This window comes from Opisthorchis viverrini (assembly GCF_000715545.1).
Source record: "Opisthorchis viverrini unplaced genomic scaffold opera_v5_94, whole genome shotgun sequence".
NCBI lineage: Eukaryota > Metazoa > Platyhelminthes > Trematoda > Opisthorchiida > Opisthorchiidae > Opisthorchis > Opisthorchis viverrini.
In genome coordinates this window covers 156,526-175,152 of record NW_008751751.1, presented here as the reverse complement: position 1 = coordinate 175,152, position 18,627 = coordinate 156,526, and positions in this window count along the sequence as shown.

Below are 18,627 nucleotides of genomic sequence, written 5' to 3'. Positions count from 1 at the left end.
ATGGACAGTAGCATAGAATGTCGCCATCACTATTAGTTAATAGTTCCTAATTGTAGGACGTGATCTTCAAAGTTTGTCTTTAGGTCCTACACCTAGCTGTATTCTGATTTTCAACGGGCCTCCCTAGGGGAGTGTAAACCGAATGGCCCTCTCAACATCATGGTCCCAAAATCATTACTTTCATCTCGAGCTGATGATCGAACCCGATGTATATTGCGTCAATTGTCAGCCTGCCGTTCGCTATCAAACATCCAAGCCCACGAATAATTACAACATTCCCACAGAACAAACCAACCTCAGTTATAATTTAGGATGCCCAGTGACAACCTTTACTGTAAGGAATAGCATACTAGCAAGTCCAGCTTGCATTCGCTTGCAGTCCGAACCACAGTGATAGATAGCGTATACATTATCCATATCCCTAAAACAGGTCTGTTTGATCCGATTACACAGAATTATCGCAACATTATATGAAAGAAGTCACATTTGAAGCACTGTCTCGATTTAAATTGTGGAATTAGCAAACTACGAGCGGGTTCCTTTAGCTTCCTAGGAGTTATGTCACGAGTGCTTAAACTCTCAATCAAACTCCAGACAATATATTATCCCTTCATGCTAGCTGTTGTCCCTCAGCCAATAAACTCTTACTAGCACAAACATGCTACGCTTAAGAAATACTTCTGGCAAGCAGTCGTCGTGAGTATAAATTACCTTCAAAGTGGTATGAAGCTTGTCCATTTTGGGAGCAAAAGTAGCCACAATTTAGGAGATAATCGTCTGTGTTATTTCAAAAACGTCACTCTAACAGGGCTTATTCCTATCGCTGAGAATGAACTACCTAATGAAGGCATTTAATGCAATTTTCTCTTGAAAGCAGACTGCTGTTTGTCTAACCACTGATATCACAAAACTCTTGCTGAAAGTTTGCGTTTCGTAGCAATCAGCAAACTCGACACTCAGAGCTATCTTGATTGGTTTATTTTCTGACAACCTGATTGGGCAGTGCAGGACAATTTACGGCCTACCGACGGAGCCTGTAACTTTTCTAACATACCTATCTAGAACTTATGTAGACAATCTTCCGATAATATCTTATTACTCATGGTGTGGTTCGATTTTCCTAACATACTCATATTCATCTTTGGAACACTTTATCGTTTGTTACTGTGTGTTCCCGTTGCACTACCAATCAGTCTGGAGAATATTTATATTGATGAAGATGAAGCGGGAAAAACCAGTTTTATATTTCACAAGCCAACTACAAAATATTTTCAGATGCAGAGACCAGATGCAGCTCGACTTGTGTGGAATAGCTTTCAGAGGCGGAACCAGCAATCCGAATCCGAATCTCACGCACTGCATCACTCCCCTACAGAACACATGGACGTATCAGTTGTAAAGTCTGACGGAATTTCAAGTAAAAGAACGATAAAAATCCCAGCAGGGAACTTCGCCCAAATGATTCAAACACTCACTCCAGATCCTGCGCCTACAGCTCCGGTTGAAGTGCCAACAAATATAAACGAGCGCCCCTTTAACCAAAGTCTAATTTTAAGCCCACGAGAAATGATACTTCTATTGGATGAGAGCAATTATGACAGCAAATTTATGACGCTTTACAGACCTCGAAATCTGGCTCACAATTCCGGCGCGTTCTTTACCAGACACCTTTCAAAACAAAGGCTAGATAGACTCAAAGAGTGGTTACACCTGCTCAAACATAGGCCATCGACCAATCGCGCTCGTCGAGAAACTACGCGAACAGGAAGCCGTACTCTGAGTGCAAGAAGACAGGAGAGTGCAGACAGATTCGCCGCCATTTATAAACGGTTTAAACGTATTGCTGATGGACATCGATCCCTCATAACACCTCGTAATTCCAACGGATGGCACTTAAACAACTCAGCATACCTTCCAGAAAAACAGAGGACATCATCTCAAAATCTGAAAACCAGAAGTAAACGTGGATCTCGCAAACGAAAGAGAAAGATCGAACGATCGGTTCGTAAAATGCTTCGAAGCTTGCTCAGCGACTACACTTTGTGTCCAGTGTATTATTATTGGCGAGATTTTGGTCAAACTTATTGGCCTCGTTATATAAAACAAGGATTTTGCGTTAACTTTGGTGGCACGTCTTGCTCAATACCACCAGGTTTATTCTGCAAAGAAGCTGAGTTTACGGATGTGACTGTTTTGCGCTATTTCTGCCTGATACACTGGCCTCAAGAGAAGTGCAAGTGGTATAGAACCAGAATACCGGTGCTCACGTCCTGTCGATGTGGTTGTGTTCACCGCACCCTGTGAGCTAACTTGCTCTTGTAAAAATACTCGGGCACGAATTTTCAACTTTTGTTTACAAACGCAAACGTCATAAACGACTTACTCTTCAGTGACCACAACATCACAAACGATTGGAGCCTATTCCCCAAATAAAGAAGATTACTTTGTAAGTATTGTTTCTGGAAGGGAATACAAGGTTAGCTGAATCTTTCATAAAACAAAAAAGTGCCTTGTTGGACACAGGGGGAGAATTACTCTTTGTCTTTTCATCCGAAAAAGCAAACAGCTTAAATCACGTTTCGCACCTAGAGTTGAAAACGTGTGAACATTGCAGTACTTGGTCAATAATATTTGGTGAACTTAAAGTTTACCCTTGACAAAAGCAACCTAAGAAACCTCTCCAGTCCGTTGTCATAGAGATGGGTATCTCACGAAGTTGTGTTGGAGAACAGATAGTGCTGCCTCACAGAAATTTGCAAAACAATTTGCAAAAATTTGCAAAAAACAAACATTTCAGTATTTTTGACCACAGCAACTTGCCATCCAGTTTATTCTATCACAAAATTAATCGCGGAACTGACAATTTTACACGTTTTTGCCTCTGAAAGTTGCAGTTTGAGAGGAGTACATTGAACCAATAATCAGTTGATGTTCACTAGACTGGCTGAGCATTAGGCTCCCAAAAACGGAAACAAGGTAGGCAATCGCTGGTGACTGCAGAAACTCTAACGCTCTACTGCGGCGATAAGAATCTACAGGATTCGAAGTCCGCTCAAGCAAGGTTAGGTTGAAATCACAATGCCGATTAGTACCGATAGCACAGTGTAGTAAGGCATAGTATGGGTTGTTCTTAAGGTATACTGTAAGCGAGTAACAGAAAGTTATGATATTTCACAGTGTGGTACAGTGTATATTATTATACTGCAGATGAACGTTTTACCACCACTATGTGACACCTGAAGTACAAAATGTTGATGACAGAAAGGAAACTGCCACGAAACTTCAGGTGGTCTGAAGAGGCAAAAATAAATATTAGATTCAAACTTCTTACTTCCAGAAGTCCATCTTGAAATTTTAACGACCACTCGCACCTGTACAGCAAAAGAGCGAAACAGCTGGGATTTGCAGACCTCTCAAATGTCTTATTTCAGTTAAACTTGCATTTTTTTGTTTTTATGTCTGTTATACTAGTCCCCGTCGAGAATACCTCACAAACGGCTGAATGGAAAAACACTCTGAGTCCTCCACGCACATACTACTGTGCGTGGAAAAAAGAACTTTTTCTTATGTTGAACCGGCCCATTTCTTATTCTGTAGAAAAGCCATTTTTATTTACATTAACCCAGATAGAATCGGTCGTGACATACCGTCGAACTAAAGTTTGTGCCACGTTTTTGTGTTTTTTTTCGGCGAATCAATTTCCTTGAAACATTCTGTATAGCATAGTACCCAGAAATACGTAACATACGTAAGAACAAGCGTGGAAACACGTCCCTAACTGGGACCATCTCCTGTCCTGATCTCGAACGTTCTTCAGTGGGTTAACATGCAATCAGTGATGACGAGCATGTCCAGATACACTCAAAAGCTTGCCCTGCACTACACCTAAACGAGCCTCACGTCAACCAACACACCACCTTCGACTAGAGAACTGATTCCGCCTGAATTTGTCTTTTTTAATTGACTATAGTATAGTAGATACTGCAGCGTTTGCATGACTTGTGCGTGCCAACCAGAGGATTCAGACGTAGATTTGAATTCAATGGTTTTAGGTTTAGCCGAAGTCGTTGAATGAATTAAATCAAAGCTACGGTACTTTCATTTGCGTTGTATTCGAAGTGTTTTTTGCACATGTCCAAGTGACCTACTTTCAGGTAAACGGACATCTACAACCGGGTGACGTATACTGCGGACACTTCGCCTAACAATATTCCAAAGATAACGTGTACAGTGAATTCAGACAGATGTGAGGACCTTGAATTTTGGTTTCAGCAGGACACGATTCGATAGTATATAGAAACTGACAGAGCGTTCTCTTTTTTTCACCGACAAAGGCTCACCAGATGATGAAAAAACGCTAACAAAAGACTGCCGAACTTCTCCAATAGACTAAAAAACAACACGCGACAAAGCAACCCATATTTCGGCATTTTTGTACCGACCAAAAATCGGAATGCTTATTAAAATCACCCCATCACTAAGTTCTCTCTCAAAACAGCATTCCACGATTCGTTAAGGTACGATACCTTCGGTATCTATATTTATAATATGGAAGCCATTGGAAGACTGCGCTTTTCCTAATGGAAGATTTTAAGTCCCCTAGTAATAGATTAAAATGATTACTTTTATTCATTTATTATTTATTTACTTCTACTTCTCGCAATCAAACATCGATGGAAATTCCGCATTCCTCATTACAGAACCTATTATTGCTTCTTTAATTCGGCATCATCCATCCCCCAAACCAATTAATTGGCATCGGGCGAATCAAGTTCCCCAAAACAAACCGTCGATATGCCATGATTCTGGCAACCAGCGCAATCAACAGATGTGATTAAACTTATTTTGCGATGAAGACAGCTACCAGCTGCTTGGGTAACGTAGAACGTAGACAAAAGTCATATTACAAGCGGTAAATTATCGTTTCAGTCCTTCAGCTTCTCTGTGTATGTAGAAGATTGGACGAAAAGCCGGTCAGTGATTACATTTTGTTTCACATGTACCATAGGTTCCAGCCAACAGACTTAACTCGCGAAAAGACGGTGGATGTGAACAACTCAAAGCATAGTTATCAGTGTATCAAAGATTAAACTATGGATAGAACAGACAAAATGACCTGAGAGAAATCTCCCTCAGTCTCTGTAAGAGGTCTATCTCTCATGCAACCACTCTCTTTCGTTCGATCAACATCCTTGGCAGCTAGATACTCACCGTCAGAAGAAACTACATTTCCCATGTTTTTACAAAAATTAAACCTGAGAGCAGGATCATCACACAGTAAAGGAGCACGCAGAAGGCGTTAATCAGTGATAGAATCGGTTTTTTTCTGCCAACGATCCTCCTGAAGATATGCTTCAAAGTTCTGTTTTGTACTTGTCAACCACATGGTTGCATTTGATTCTAAGAAGGGTACGCGTAAAACTCACGTGTTTGGTAGAATCCTGGTTATTCTATAAAAATTGGTCAGTGTTGGCCAGCTTGGATTCCGGACTTAAATCACCTCAGAAATCTACTGACACTCTACAATGCGGACAGACGGAAAGGTTATGACAGTTGCATATAAAGAAACCGAAGAACTGGAATACAGCAACAGTACTACTGGAGAGCGGGTTGGGAAATTGAAATTTCCCATTACATTTCGCGGATATATTGACGCATTGTCACCCACACAAACACTAGCCTTTGTTTTTGAGCCATCAGGTTTGTGACCGTCTAGAAGAATGATACAAATGGCGTAAGGTTACGAAATAAAAGTTATTTTGAACTTGTACATAAGTGTTAGAACCTACAAGTGAGGAGGACTTAAAATGGAACCACTTATAAACACCACTAAAAGCTGTGCATGAAGGCGAGTGATGAAAATCGGGAAAGCTGATGGATGTTCTGTCCAAAGGCGATATTCTTTTCATTGTGGTCTGCTGCAGTAACCCTAAACAATTCTGAAAAAGAAAAAGAAGAGAAAGAAGCTTAGGGCAATGCCAAAATGAAGATCCTTTTTGCTACACCAAACTGGCCGGTGGGTTTACCAAGAGTGATCGCTTGATTTTCATCTTTGTTAAGGGTTAGTAGCACCACTGCTATGACCCGTACCTCGCTCAAGTATGGAAGGATGCGTTGTAATAGCTAGGATGAGATTAGAGTATGTCGTGCAGTGCTCAATCCGAAACCCTGAATGAAGCGATGTGGAGAGCTTCTAGTTCAACGACCATGACGCACTGATGTATTAGTGGTCTAATTTTGAAACAATGGCTGCACTTAGGGACTATCATTCTGGCCTTGAGTTATTTGAGATCACGCGTGTGCATGTGCGGAAAGTTCATTTGTGCAGGTAAGCAAATAGATTATTCGTAGCTACCACCAACCAACTTGGAAATATTATTTGGTAACATCGGGACAGCTCACAGTCCCACTCGCAGTTCGGAGTACAATAGTTCGAAATGTATGATTGTGCATTTTATACACGCATGAATTAAGGTCAGTAAGCCCTCACAAGTGGTAGCTTTTGAAAACCACATCTATTCGAAAAATTAATAATTATGCGGGAATGTGCGCTTTACTTTAAAACAAAGGAAGACAATAATCTTTCTTCACCAGGTGAGCCTCAAATGGATTTAGGTCTACCGAAATAAATAGATAGCGACGAGTCCTATTCAGTGCAGACCAGTTATCCAGCTACCCATGTAACAGTATGTACTACTGATGAAACATGCGATAAGTGCCTGGTCAAATGTCAAAGCTTCCACCCCATATCTGGTAGAAGAATACTACGGGAGTTATTGGGTCGTTTTGAAGTGCTTCTCCATCACTGTTTGCTGTCCAAAGAAAGTTTAGGAATGTTAAGGAGAACGCCTAAGAAGCTTTATGCTTCAAAAAACCTGCGCAGATGGGATTTTTGTTTTCGTGTCTGATAGCTTGTGACCTCTCAGTTCGTGTTGATCAGTAAGCAACCCTGCAGTAAAAGACGTTTTTTCTTCCAACACCATTGGTGAACTCATTCACCGTCATCTGTAATTTTGATTGTTTTTCACTGAAGGGCCTGGCTAGTGAATGTCTGCGTGGTTTCCTCATTAGTGCTGTCGACTAAACAACAACACTTGTTCGGAATACCTATGAGACAACCTCTTGGAAAACAAGTTTTGTTGACTAAACTAGCGCAGAACTCCAGTTTAGTGCATTCTTTTTACAGAGAATCCTAACAATCACTAAGATATTCTCACACTCTGACTAGTGGTCACATGGAGTCCCGCCCTCTCGTTTACGAGGTTAGAGCTGTAATTGACTAACGCGGAGTTTTGGGTAAAACAAATCTGGTATCATGCTGCATCAATCTTTGGAGACGGTTTCGTCCCGTGTCGCATAGAGATTGAAGGTCAATTTGGATACACGAATTTGACATTTTTTTCCGTATGATTGCACTGAGGACTGCTTCCGTTAAGACACCATTATGCGGATAAAAATCTGTATAACATTTATTGTATGTGATAGCGGTTTCGTGATGGAGGAACCCAGTGACCTTCAGACACAGGAAGTAACAAGGGGCGTGACAGTAGTGTAATAGAAAAGAGATTAGCTTCCAGAAAAAGCCGTTCAAATGCTTGAGCCTTTCCGAACAATCATTTTTTTTAGTATTCCAGTTTACTATCTACTTTGACAGAATTACTGCAGCCACTGGGTCAGATGCAAGAGCAACCACCTCAGACAAGGTTGAGAGACAGCAACTTTCTTATAAAATACTCTGAGCTAAGTCACATACAGATTCCAATTAAACCAACAACTCTCTTTCCACACTTGCAGAAGATTATCTTACCAGGCCAAGAAGAGGGGTGATTTGCTTGGACTCGATGTAGGAGTTGAAAAAATAAGTGCAAATGTTGGTTTATTGTTGTGCCGACCCACAGCATACCGTAAAGCAGAGCGAGTTGCGGTTAGTGTGTACATTCAACCGGGGTAGTTGATTAGAATTTGAGGTTGTGTGTCTCGTCCTTGAATTTGTGGCTCGGCTCTAGGGCTGCACCACTCAGATACTCCCAAATAAATTTGATCAACTATCCGAACAAAATCTATTTTTGTGGCCGTTTGGTCTACTGCCTGGAGCCTTACTTATGCAAAACCACATTTGAACGCACAGTTAAAAGGAGACTGGTGACCCGATTGGATTACACGAGCCTCCTGGAGCCGTTCAGGTTTTTTTTATAATATATAGCTAGCGCAGTGTAAGCTGGAAACACTATGGACTGACTGAAGCAGTAAGCGACCCAAGCGGTCATGGTGTTTCTTTTGAAGGTCGTCCTGGGGAGCATCCTGGGCAGCGCGTCTTCATGTTTTATTGAAAGCGACGATTGTTAAGAAACTTAGATACTGAATGTCTTTCATCACCATAAACGACTCATAGTTGACTTAGATCAGAGCGCAGAGAATCACTGCTTTAAAGGCTAGATATTATCCCTGGTTTTGGCCTTGTTCATTCTTTATTCTGGGTTATTTTGTCACTTATTTCTTCTGTAGGATCACTGATTACAAGTGTTTTAAAATGGCTAACAGTTCTGCGAAGGCCGAGGAATTAGACTGGATATCAGATCAACTCCAGGATTTCCGTACAAAGTACAAAGTAATTAAAAGCTTAGGAGCATCTGTAATAGTGAGCAAGCTTCGTATGCCCAAAACAGACCGTCAAAGTAACTAGTTAATTCTCACTTTTCCCGGAGGTAGGCTATACTTTTTTATTCATTCTTCCTCGAAAATATCCCGGCACCAGGGATTTTCTTCCACGAGAGTAGTTTGCGGCAATTCGCTAATATTCTAGCTGGATACAATGCAAAAGTCATCGAAATGTCCTGAGTGAAAACCTTTTTTGCAACTCTTTTGGATATGTTATCAGTAAAAACTGATGACTAATACACACACATCACTGAGAAAAATTACGACGCCTTAACTTCTGGAGGGAGGTCTTCCTCCTGAATTGATCAAGAAATACAAAGAAGAAAGAATACCTATACCTCAGATTATTCTTTATTCCTCCTTATTTTGAACTTTCTATCTGAATTTCCAAGATTATTCAGCTGAACTAATATTGAGATCTCCAATATCAATTTTTGGGTTGATAACCAGTTGCTTGACATATTCTATCAACCGTTTATCACGGTTATTGCCAGTGATTAGCTTTCTATTTACGTCGCCCGACAGGTGTCAAAAGAGAATTCGGCAGCTTGCCACTGCAGGCTCATCGAACAGATGCACCTCCTCGGGTGGCGTCCACCGCATGTGCAAGGTGATTCCAAACTGTGAAAAAATTACGAAGTACATTCATTTGAAACAAAAGTTGGTTTTAATTATAGAGACTTTAAATTTTCGGCAAATCATGGGGGTGAAAGGAATAGGCTTATTAGTGGAGAATTACTGATATCCCAGGCGGTACAGATAATTCTATACTGTTTGGTGTGTAGAACGCCCTTGTATCACATTGTCATGGCATCCTTAGCATGATTTCGGAAGCGCACTCGCTATGCGGGACCAGAATTCTTTTGCGTTACCACTTGTTGTTGAGTCTTTCAGCCAAAATCCTTGGAACGAGAAGTTTCATAGGAGATTTTGAAAAACCCTGAGAGAAATAAAGGGAATGTTGAGAAACATAAACAAGACCAATTTCCCATAGAGTGAAATACATAAGATGCACTCAAGCAGAGTTTGTGACAAATGAATTCTATAACAAACAGTGAGTTACCTACCAGAGTGCAGTGAAAACGATTTCCCACCTGAAGATACGGTCAATTTTTAGTCCTCTTCGTCAGCAAGTGTAAGGAAATAAAACCTTTACTAGAATCGTTGCATAGATCAGTCTAATTTTGATAGAACAGGAATAATTGAAACTATAAAGCAAAGCGCAGAAATACATCAGCCTCTGTTGACAAAAGAAGTACGAAAACACCAGTCTGAAAAAATATATAAGAAGTCGAAGCAGAAACCAACAAAAAACGCCAACTAAAATCAAAACTAGGCAGTGAAAGCAAGGACAAAAAGCGAAGCAAAGATAGCTTAAGACAGAGAATTACTACTTAAGTTTGTCAAAACCCATAGAAGCAGCCCAAAACGCAACAGAAATAAACAAAATTAAAGATAAAAAGGTCCAACTGAAAAGTAAAGGACAGGAAGGATGACGGAAATGCAAGACATAAGAAGAGTACAGCGGAACGTTCCCTCAGTTTCTTGAATTCTCCTGTTGGGGAGAGCAAGTCAGCATTGGACGGGATTTTTTATTGGAAGCTGACGCAGTCTTAATAATCTATGATTTGCTTCTTTTGTCATGAAATGAATTTGTACGAGCCCTATGATAAACAATGCTAACACCGACTGTTATGATGAATTCGCTATTATGACAAAGGGTAATAATATCAGCGGTATGCTACATCGCCACTCACTCAGTCGCAAACACGACAGAATCCGTAAAGCAGAACCGTTTTATCAACTGTTTTGGTCTCCTTACCGCTCACAAACTATCGAGCTAAGTTGTGCAATTTTCAATGAAAAAGTCGTATTGTGATTGAACTAAACTTTGCCGAAACTCCGAGAATTGGTTTATAACCGTCTCTTCATTGCCGGTGATCATGGGCAATTCATATCTTCTAAAACTCCCGGGGGATTACAATCCCGCGAAATCCCGGGTAGCAATTAAATACTTAACTGCTGGGCCACGACTGAGTGGTCAGCAACGTAATAATTCCACGCCTCCATTGAAAAATCCAAGATATCCCCACACTACGGTGCTTGAAAGCCGAGAAGCACCGTATAGTTGTTTCATTCATATTGGGTATCATCAGCAGTGAGCATTCCTCCAGTGAGATTTCAACTGAAAGTTTTCCGTCCTGTAGTTGGAAATCAAGTTTGACCACGAGCGACTGAGCAGTGTTGTGATTGGCTTTACCGATTTTACCGATAATCAAGTCAAGTAAATTTCACACACAATGTACATTCTACACGATACTCCGCGTATTTAATACGGTGCAGAAATATCATCATGTTGTATTCTAATTTATTGCTTTTTTGTGCCACTTTAAACATTATTTTTGAATTCGGTGGTTACTAAACATGGAATACTATAAGGGCTCAACAAAACGACTTTTTGAAAAGTCTTGTGGGGGTCTTGAATCCTCGCTTCTGATATGTCATTCCTTATCATCTATGTCAAAGCCATATTACTGGTCTTCCCCGATTTCGCGCATCTGGTAGAGATCACCACCTGCGGTGCACTACAAGAAATGAAACCCTTGGCATATCGCAGCGTACTGGTTAACAAAAAGTGCAGTCGAACGAAATCCAACAGTAGGAAAATTAGCATCCTGAGAGACAACACAGAATAGTCAGTCTGAACATGGTTGTATGCGTCCCTATTCCCTCAGGTCTGAACGATCAGAACCATTCGATTCTATTGCTCAGGAAGACGGAATTAACCTACTTACTAGCCTCAAGCCGTGAGAAGACCAAACTAGGGTTTTCTGTCTGAAGCAACCTACCTTGCTGCAGTAGACCCCTCATATCAAAAATATTCGCAGCGTTTTGTTGTTTGTTCCGAAAGTTTGAAGGCTTATTTGGTCTAGGTTGATTTCTAGCTGAACACACCTTAAGGCACAGAAGCTATGTATTCTAGAAAGTGCAAATCACTTAGTGCCGATGAGCAATCAGCAGTCGCCAGCGTCTTAGTAGTTGTACCCAAAACGGTAGCAGTATAGTATGACACTTATCTGAGCCTTTTCCATTTTATTAGTCTTGGAATACTCTTATCAAACTCACTGTACCTCTCTTTATGGGTAGAAGAACTCGTTCAGTTAAGCACTGAAAAATGATCATAGCTCATCGGTGGGCGTGAGATTACTAGATTTGGAGATCGTTGTACAGGCTTGCACCTGGTCACCGTACATCTCAGTCGCTCGTCATTGCGTTATAGCTACTCATGAGTAGTATGTGATAACATGCAAAACAAGTGTTACGAATACCTGCTTGGAGCTGCGGTGTTTTGAGACTCAGAAGGTACTGTGTTTGGGTACAAACAGTATGGTCTTGCATCTAGCACACCGCGTTAGAATACACCCGTTATTCGCGTATTTCGTCCAACCCGAAACAAATCTTTCAGCATTTCTTCTGATCACTGCCGTAAAGCTTCCACAACTTTCACAAATTCATTATTTTTAGTTCGAATTCACCTCCATCTTCTTTTCTTTACTTCAGTTTTGCAGTTTCCTGGATTGTTCGTTGACAATGCTCAGTTCAACAGAAGCTTCGACGTGCCCCACTCCTCACAGTAACTTCCGATTTCCGAAGCTTGATTGCTTTTCCCCTCTTTAGGGAGGCCTCAGTCTTCATTTCGTATTTTTCACAGATTACTCATGAACTACCCACAAACGCTGACTGTTGCTTCACCTGGATACGAAGAAGGGGTTCAAGACGGATTAAGAAATATCATTCCGAATAAAAATTTAGTCGAAACCCTTCGGAACCCCTGCCAAGAACGGACTGGACCTCACTGTCCTGCCTTCGTTACCCTTTGAGCTACACTAGTTTGAGCTCATACTAGGTTGCTCAATGGTCGGACATCTGATCAATACAGACTCCTGGTCCTCTAGGTTGCGGGTAACACGTCGAAACTGGCAATCTACTAGCATTTCTCGACAAACACCACCACCTTGCGGACAAACTTTTGAAGCAAAGGCTTGTGTTAAGGACAGATTCGTCCTATTGCCTTATGCTTGGAGTCTTTGCATTATTTCGCACCAGGCATAACCATGATAACACAACTAAAGATACTATCATGCTCAATTGGCAGTAGCATGGTGCAGTAAGCAAGGTTGAATTCTCTGCAACACGCAGCAAAGTGGGCAAGTAAAACCAGACCACTTGCTTTCTTCCGGCCTCGTCAGTACTTCTATTCTTCATTCCTCGCCCCGATAATGGTCATTTTTGTAGACCCACCCGTCATGACTGACAACCACATTCAGCTAGCCTTGATCTTGGCCCCGACTACAAATCGTTAGGCGGCGCTGAAGCATTAGGCATCTCAAAATCAACGTTGAAGCATCGATGCGAAATCTTTGTAAAAGCTTTTAATGTTCCCACTCTGTGACGAGTCTGACAACAATTTGGTCTCGCTCTCACACTCAGCTCACTTCACAATGATGTGTTATGCATCAAAAACAAGAATTTAAGATGAATGCATAGTGGGTGAGCTAAATTCTCCGTCACTCTTTCTTCGCTTTCCCTTGCATACTCCTGACGTCCAGAGACCGCTCTAGCAGGAATGTGGAAGTGTTGGCATCATCATGAGTCACCTTAAATAAATGGAAAGCGTTTATAGTTGGCCCTGCATCATTTGTCTGGCGAATTCTATGAAGAAAACGCACAAGCGGAAAGTCGATAGCCAACTGTTTCTCATGTCTGCTAACGACATAACCGACTGTAGCTCCGATCTGAGTAATGCCAAATTTTATCATACCTTGACTGACTAACTAACGGACTTTAAGTCAAATTTAGCTTGCGTGTTAATACCGTAGCCTGGTGGACGAGACGGAAGCGGAGGAGACACAGAAAGCGGTGAATACCCTCAGGGTGATTCAGGTGGCGACCGGTTCCCGGAAACCGTCTGCAGGAGAAACCACCAAGGATCAATTTGATTTACCTTGGGACATCAATCGCGGATCAGAGAAGGCGTGGTATACATGAGGTAGAACGTACCATCAGACTCCAGCTTATCAAATAAGTGGCCCATCGTCTAAATATTTGGCAGCCTTTAAACATCGTTTACTTGGTTTTTTTAAGGCTCTAAATGCGTTCCATACTAGTTCATGAAGCATATCACAGAAGGAAACCGGGAGACTTTTCTAATCAGGGGTTAGGAAGAGAAATGGTTCCTTAGTAGTTTTCCCTAAATGTCACGATGGAACTGAAAATTAATCAGCTTGAATCAGTCTTATTGTCATGAATCTGCAGTTGCACTTTATCAAAAATCCGTTGGAGAAAAGTGAAGACTCTAGATTAATCTATATCAACCGATCTCTAGTCCCCGTTTCAAAATGTCCACATTCTCCACATCCATCCTGTTCCCAGTGTCCAGTGAATGCCCTGCCATTGTCGACACCTTGACTATCGTCTGGTATTCCTCTGCGTTTCTCGGTGGCATTGCTTAGGCTCAGTGATTCTGGTGTGCACTCCCGTGACTGACTGACCCATATAAGTCTTTGTACAGTCTTTCCGTTTTATTTTGTGTACATAGTCCCCAGTCCCATCAACCGGAAGTCGACCCTACTACTACATCAATGCTAAGCGTAAAGTCTTTCCCTTCTGGAATGCTACTCTAATGTTAGCTCTTCTAATGACTTCAGTTGTCCCTATTTTGTATGGAAATACTGCTATTCCAGCACATTCTTTGTTGGGTCTTGGTGCTGGGATCAATACCGCTCTCAGTTGCTGCTTAATTGCACCCACTTGTTATTTGCCGCCTTGAAGTCGCTTTTATCTCAAGTTGTGCTGCTATTCGGTTGATCTCCTCTGTGCACAACACCCTTACTCTCTAAAGATCGCTCAAACCATACCAGCTTATACTGCTTATGAATGGGCTCAGGAATAGTTTAAGATCTGTTGATCTCCAGTAGCTAGTGGTATTTAATTTACCACTACTCTTGTGCGTCATGCAGTCAAGGAAATGTAGTGTACCCGATTTGGATTCCAGCTCTATGGTAAAAGTAAAATGAGAGTCCATAGTGTTGCGATATTGAATAAATTCGTTAATTTTATGACGCTTTAGCACACAGAATGTATAATCTATGTAATTCCAGAAAACAATCGGTGGACAATCGAATCAGTCTGAAGCGTTCTGTTCATGTCTTCTATGTACATATTGGACAAAATCGGGAATATTCGAGAACTAGTTCTTGAGAGTATATAACTGACTCGAAAAACTGACTGGGGTTTAAAAATACTTTGCCTCTAACTATCTCGTCCACGGAGAATTGCGTCCGTTCATGCGGTTTTATGTCTACTGGTACCAGCCTTCTTGCTACTTCCAGAGCGTCCTCTTTAGGAACATCAAAGCTAATAATAATTTCCCCCAACTCCAGCTGAAACCAAGCTACTTAGTTTAGCAAAGTCATACGAATTTCGCATGTGTGGGTAACTTGCCGGCTAGCAGCTGAAGGATACCTGCCAGAAATCTGGCCAGCTCATGCGTTAGTGAACCTGTGCCATCCACTATCGTTTGCATGGGGACACCTTCCCTCTGAATTCTAGGTAGCTGGACCTTTCACTACCTCCTCGAAAAACTACACCAGTGGTTAGATCCTTAATGTACGGCTTGAAGTAAAGTATACTATTATTCAAGAATGAAAAGAGGTTGGAGTTGAATCCCTCAGAAACATGAGTGATATGGTTCTACTATAACCAGACGCTGGTTTTTTGCATTATCCAAGGTTGGTTTTATACTGTTTGAAGCCCTTCAGTTGGATATGTTTCAGCAGTTACGTTCAGTGTAACAAAGTACATATCACTGTTAAATTTCTCTTCAGAGAAACAAACATTGTTGATCTCCTTCAATGAGGTTCACAGTGCGTCCATAGAATGCTATAAACATTCAAACAGGTAAAGAACTTCAAGCTCTGGTTGCATCTATTTAACATTTCTCAAGCTTTGTTTTTTCCATGCAACTTGTTTATTGCTACTTCGCAATGAAAGTGCTCTTGAATAGAAGAATTTCAATTTTCTGTCACAAATGATGTCGTATGTTTGTAAGCACCGGTATTCATAAAAAGCTTCTTATAGACGAATCACGCGGACCGTTGCACAGTAAAGGCTTACTTGCGAGGAAATGCTGCCGATTGCAGCTTCTTGAATGGTTATAGGTTCTAACGAAAAGCAAACGAAGACTTAACTTTTCGAAAAAGCTTGGTGACAATCGGTAGGTTTATTGCTGGGCAACGTTTCGCTGTTGACACAAAAGCTTCCTCAGGCCAAGTGACTAGGTTCCGAGGTTGGTGGAGATTTAAGGCGGAAGGAGAACCAATCAGCTAAGTCAAGCTAAATCTCTGTTGGGTGTCGGCCGAGGGATTTTAGTGTGTTAGAGTGGTTGGACAAGTGTTGGGTCGGTGGGGAAACCCACATGTGCTTCGGTCCAACCTAGGGTCTAGTTCTTCTGGTTCGGTTCATTTGATGGTTCCTCTTGAACGTCACTTGAACCTTCTGTCAGTCCGTGTGGGTGATCTAGTGCTAAGATAAGAAGGATTCTTTGACCTTTGGTCGGGTTGGGATTTTCTACCCCCACCCCCCGGTTTTTTCTAATGATCCTACGTGGACTGACAACCACACCGTCACGTGTCAACTCGGCTTATCTAAGATCGCCTTCAATGCGCTCGCCAGTTCCACACCCCCGATTCTATTCACGCTGTGATGCTTAGTAATTTCCACCGCCTCGGCTATCAGCCGCTGTGGTCTGAAGTTCATGAAGTTTATGAATAGATGCTCCATTCTCTGAACGAATCAGTCGTGAACTGCTTTCCTCCATTCTGTCTGCATCCGCATTTGTTTTGGAAGACCTGGCCCAGAGCAGGTGCCACTCGGAGACCCGTACGTATCTAACGGTGGATAAAAAAAGTTCGAGGCACCTCACGCAGAGTTTGCATATCAAAATGCAAAGGCTAGGTTCCGCCTAAATTATCGTAAAATATAGCTACGGTCGGCCGTCGAAAAGTCTGGGTTTTCTTACCACTTATTTCCAAGACTAGTTTACTGATGCTTGATGGCCTTGAACAAGCCAGTATTCAGCTGACACTTCTGGTCCATTCAGCTTTCAACCACTCGTAATTTCTTGTCATTCTACTATATCTGCTTGTGAGTATCAAGCTACTTTTCCTTGTATAATGTGGTCATTCACCACTGTCTGTCAGTTCTGATGGATCGTACAATAAACATACCAGTGAAACGAAGAAGGCCTTCGTTGCGGAGCTATTCATTAGGAAATGCCAACTGACCGGTTACAGACCATTGGACAGGGAAGCAAAACTCTAATTTGCATCCTATTTACAAAAAATTGACATCCATCTCCTCCTGAACGCGTCTTCTTGAAGGTTCCTGGAGTCATTGACTCCAATCATTCCTCGCTCGAATCCAAGCAAATGTTACCAAGTGACTCCAAAAATTCCGCAACAGATCTCCCCTCTTCAAAAGACGCAAAGCGAAATTGCACGAACAACACATACTACTCGCGTCCCTCACCATCAGTAGTATCGACGTTACACCAGTAGCTGATATTTCAAGTTCGTCAGGTTTCTTCAGGCAACAGATTTTAATTACATAGATGCACACGTAACCCCACAATGTACCCGTGTTTCACTTTGTTCCATGTGCTAGCTGTTGCCTTGTATGACGTGCCTTTTCAGTGTATGGCGATAACTTTGCTATTGAGGAGAATGTTGGTAGTACAGGCAGCGTAGATGATCCCTGGCTTATTTATTGAGTTGGACAATTCGATTGTAAACATTTCATCGCTAATCGGAGTGGTATCATCAGTACACAATAGATAAATGTGATGAGTCGACTGTTATGCGGTGAGAGTAGTGTTGCATGTGCTAATATTCGTGCCGCTAACCCGGGCTTGATCTTTGGTCAAGATTAGCGACTCGGTCGGTCGGTTCCACCGTTTGCTCTACTATTCTGTATCCTGATTAATGGATGACGACGTGACCTTTTATATCTTCGCCTCTCCTGCTCTTGTATTCTGGTCGATGCTGGGGTGACCTGTGTCCTTGACCTCTCTGAGTTCCAGCTTGTGACAACAAGTTCCCGGCTTCTTTATTTGTTAACCCGACATTCAGCTCTCCTTGAGTTTTCCGGTTGCGACTTTGGGCCTTCGCACCTGGTGGGGCCTATTTTGGTTCTAGTCTGATGCATCAGTTGTTCGATTCCATGTTGGAGAATCATACTTACAGAAATTTCCTGCAGTATCACGTGTATACGTATGCCAGGATTTTTGTTTTTTTCTAGATTGAGTTTGTAGCCTTTTAGTCTTCACATACGAATGACCAAGATAGAGCGTAATTTTTCTGACGATCACGTTGCGTTCCCTTATTCGTATGGATCATTTCTTCCCGTATTGTCCAACGTAAAACTTGTTGCAGTTGTTATCGACAGATGAAATTGAGACAAATGACGAGTCAACCTGGATCTGTTAATGCTCTACTAGAACCCGGAAAGTAGTTATATGGACAGAAAAACAGGGAGCACTAAAAATGTCAGCTTGTTAAGTAAAATGATTACAGTAGGTATATATGTGAACAAGGAACTTTCGTATTGCAGATACAGGTTGATATATCCTGTTGCAAGTCCGGGTGCAGGTTTCGTGTCTTCTTCGCTGTTGTAGCAGCCACATGTATCTCCTGACTGTGTGAGTGAAGCGCCTGAGCGGCTGTCCCGAGCTGGGCGACCTGCGCAGCTCTGTTGAGTCGTGTCGTGTTGCTGTTGTTGTCCTACATGTAGCAAGGTTCGTGTGTGTAGGGTGGGGGGTGTCAACACATGACGTGTTGATACACCTACCAGACGGTAGAAAGGCGGTGTCAGACGAGTCAGCCTTGTGTTTCGTGATTTGTACGTGTAGGG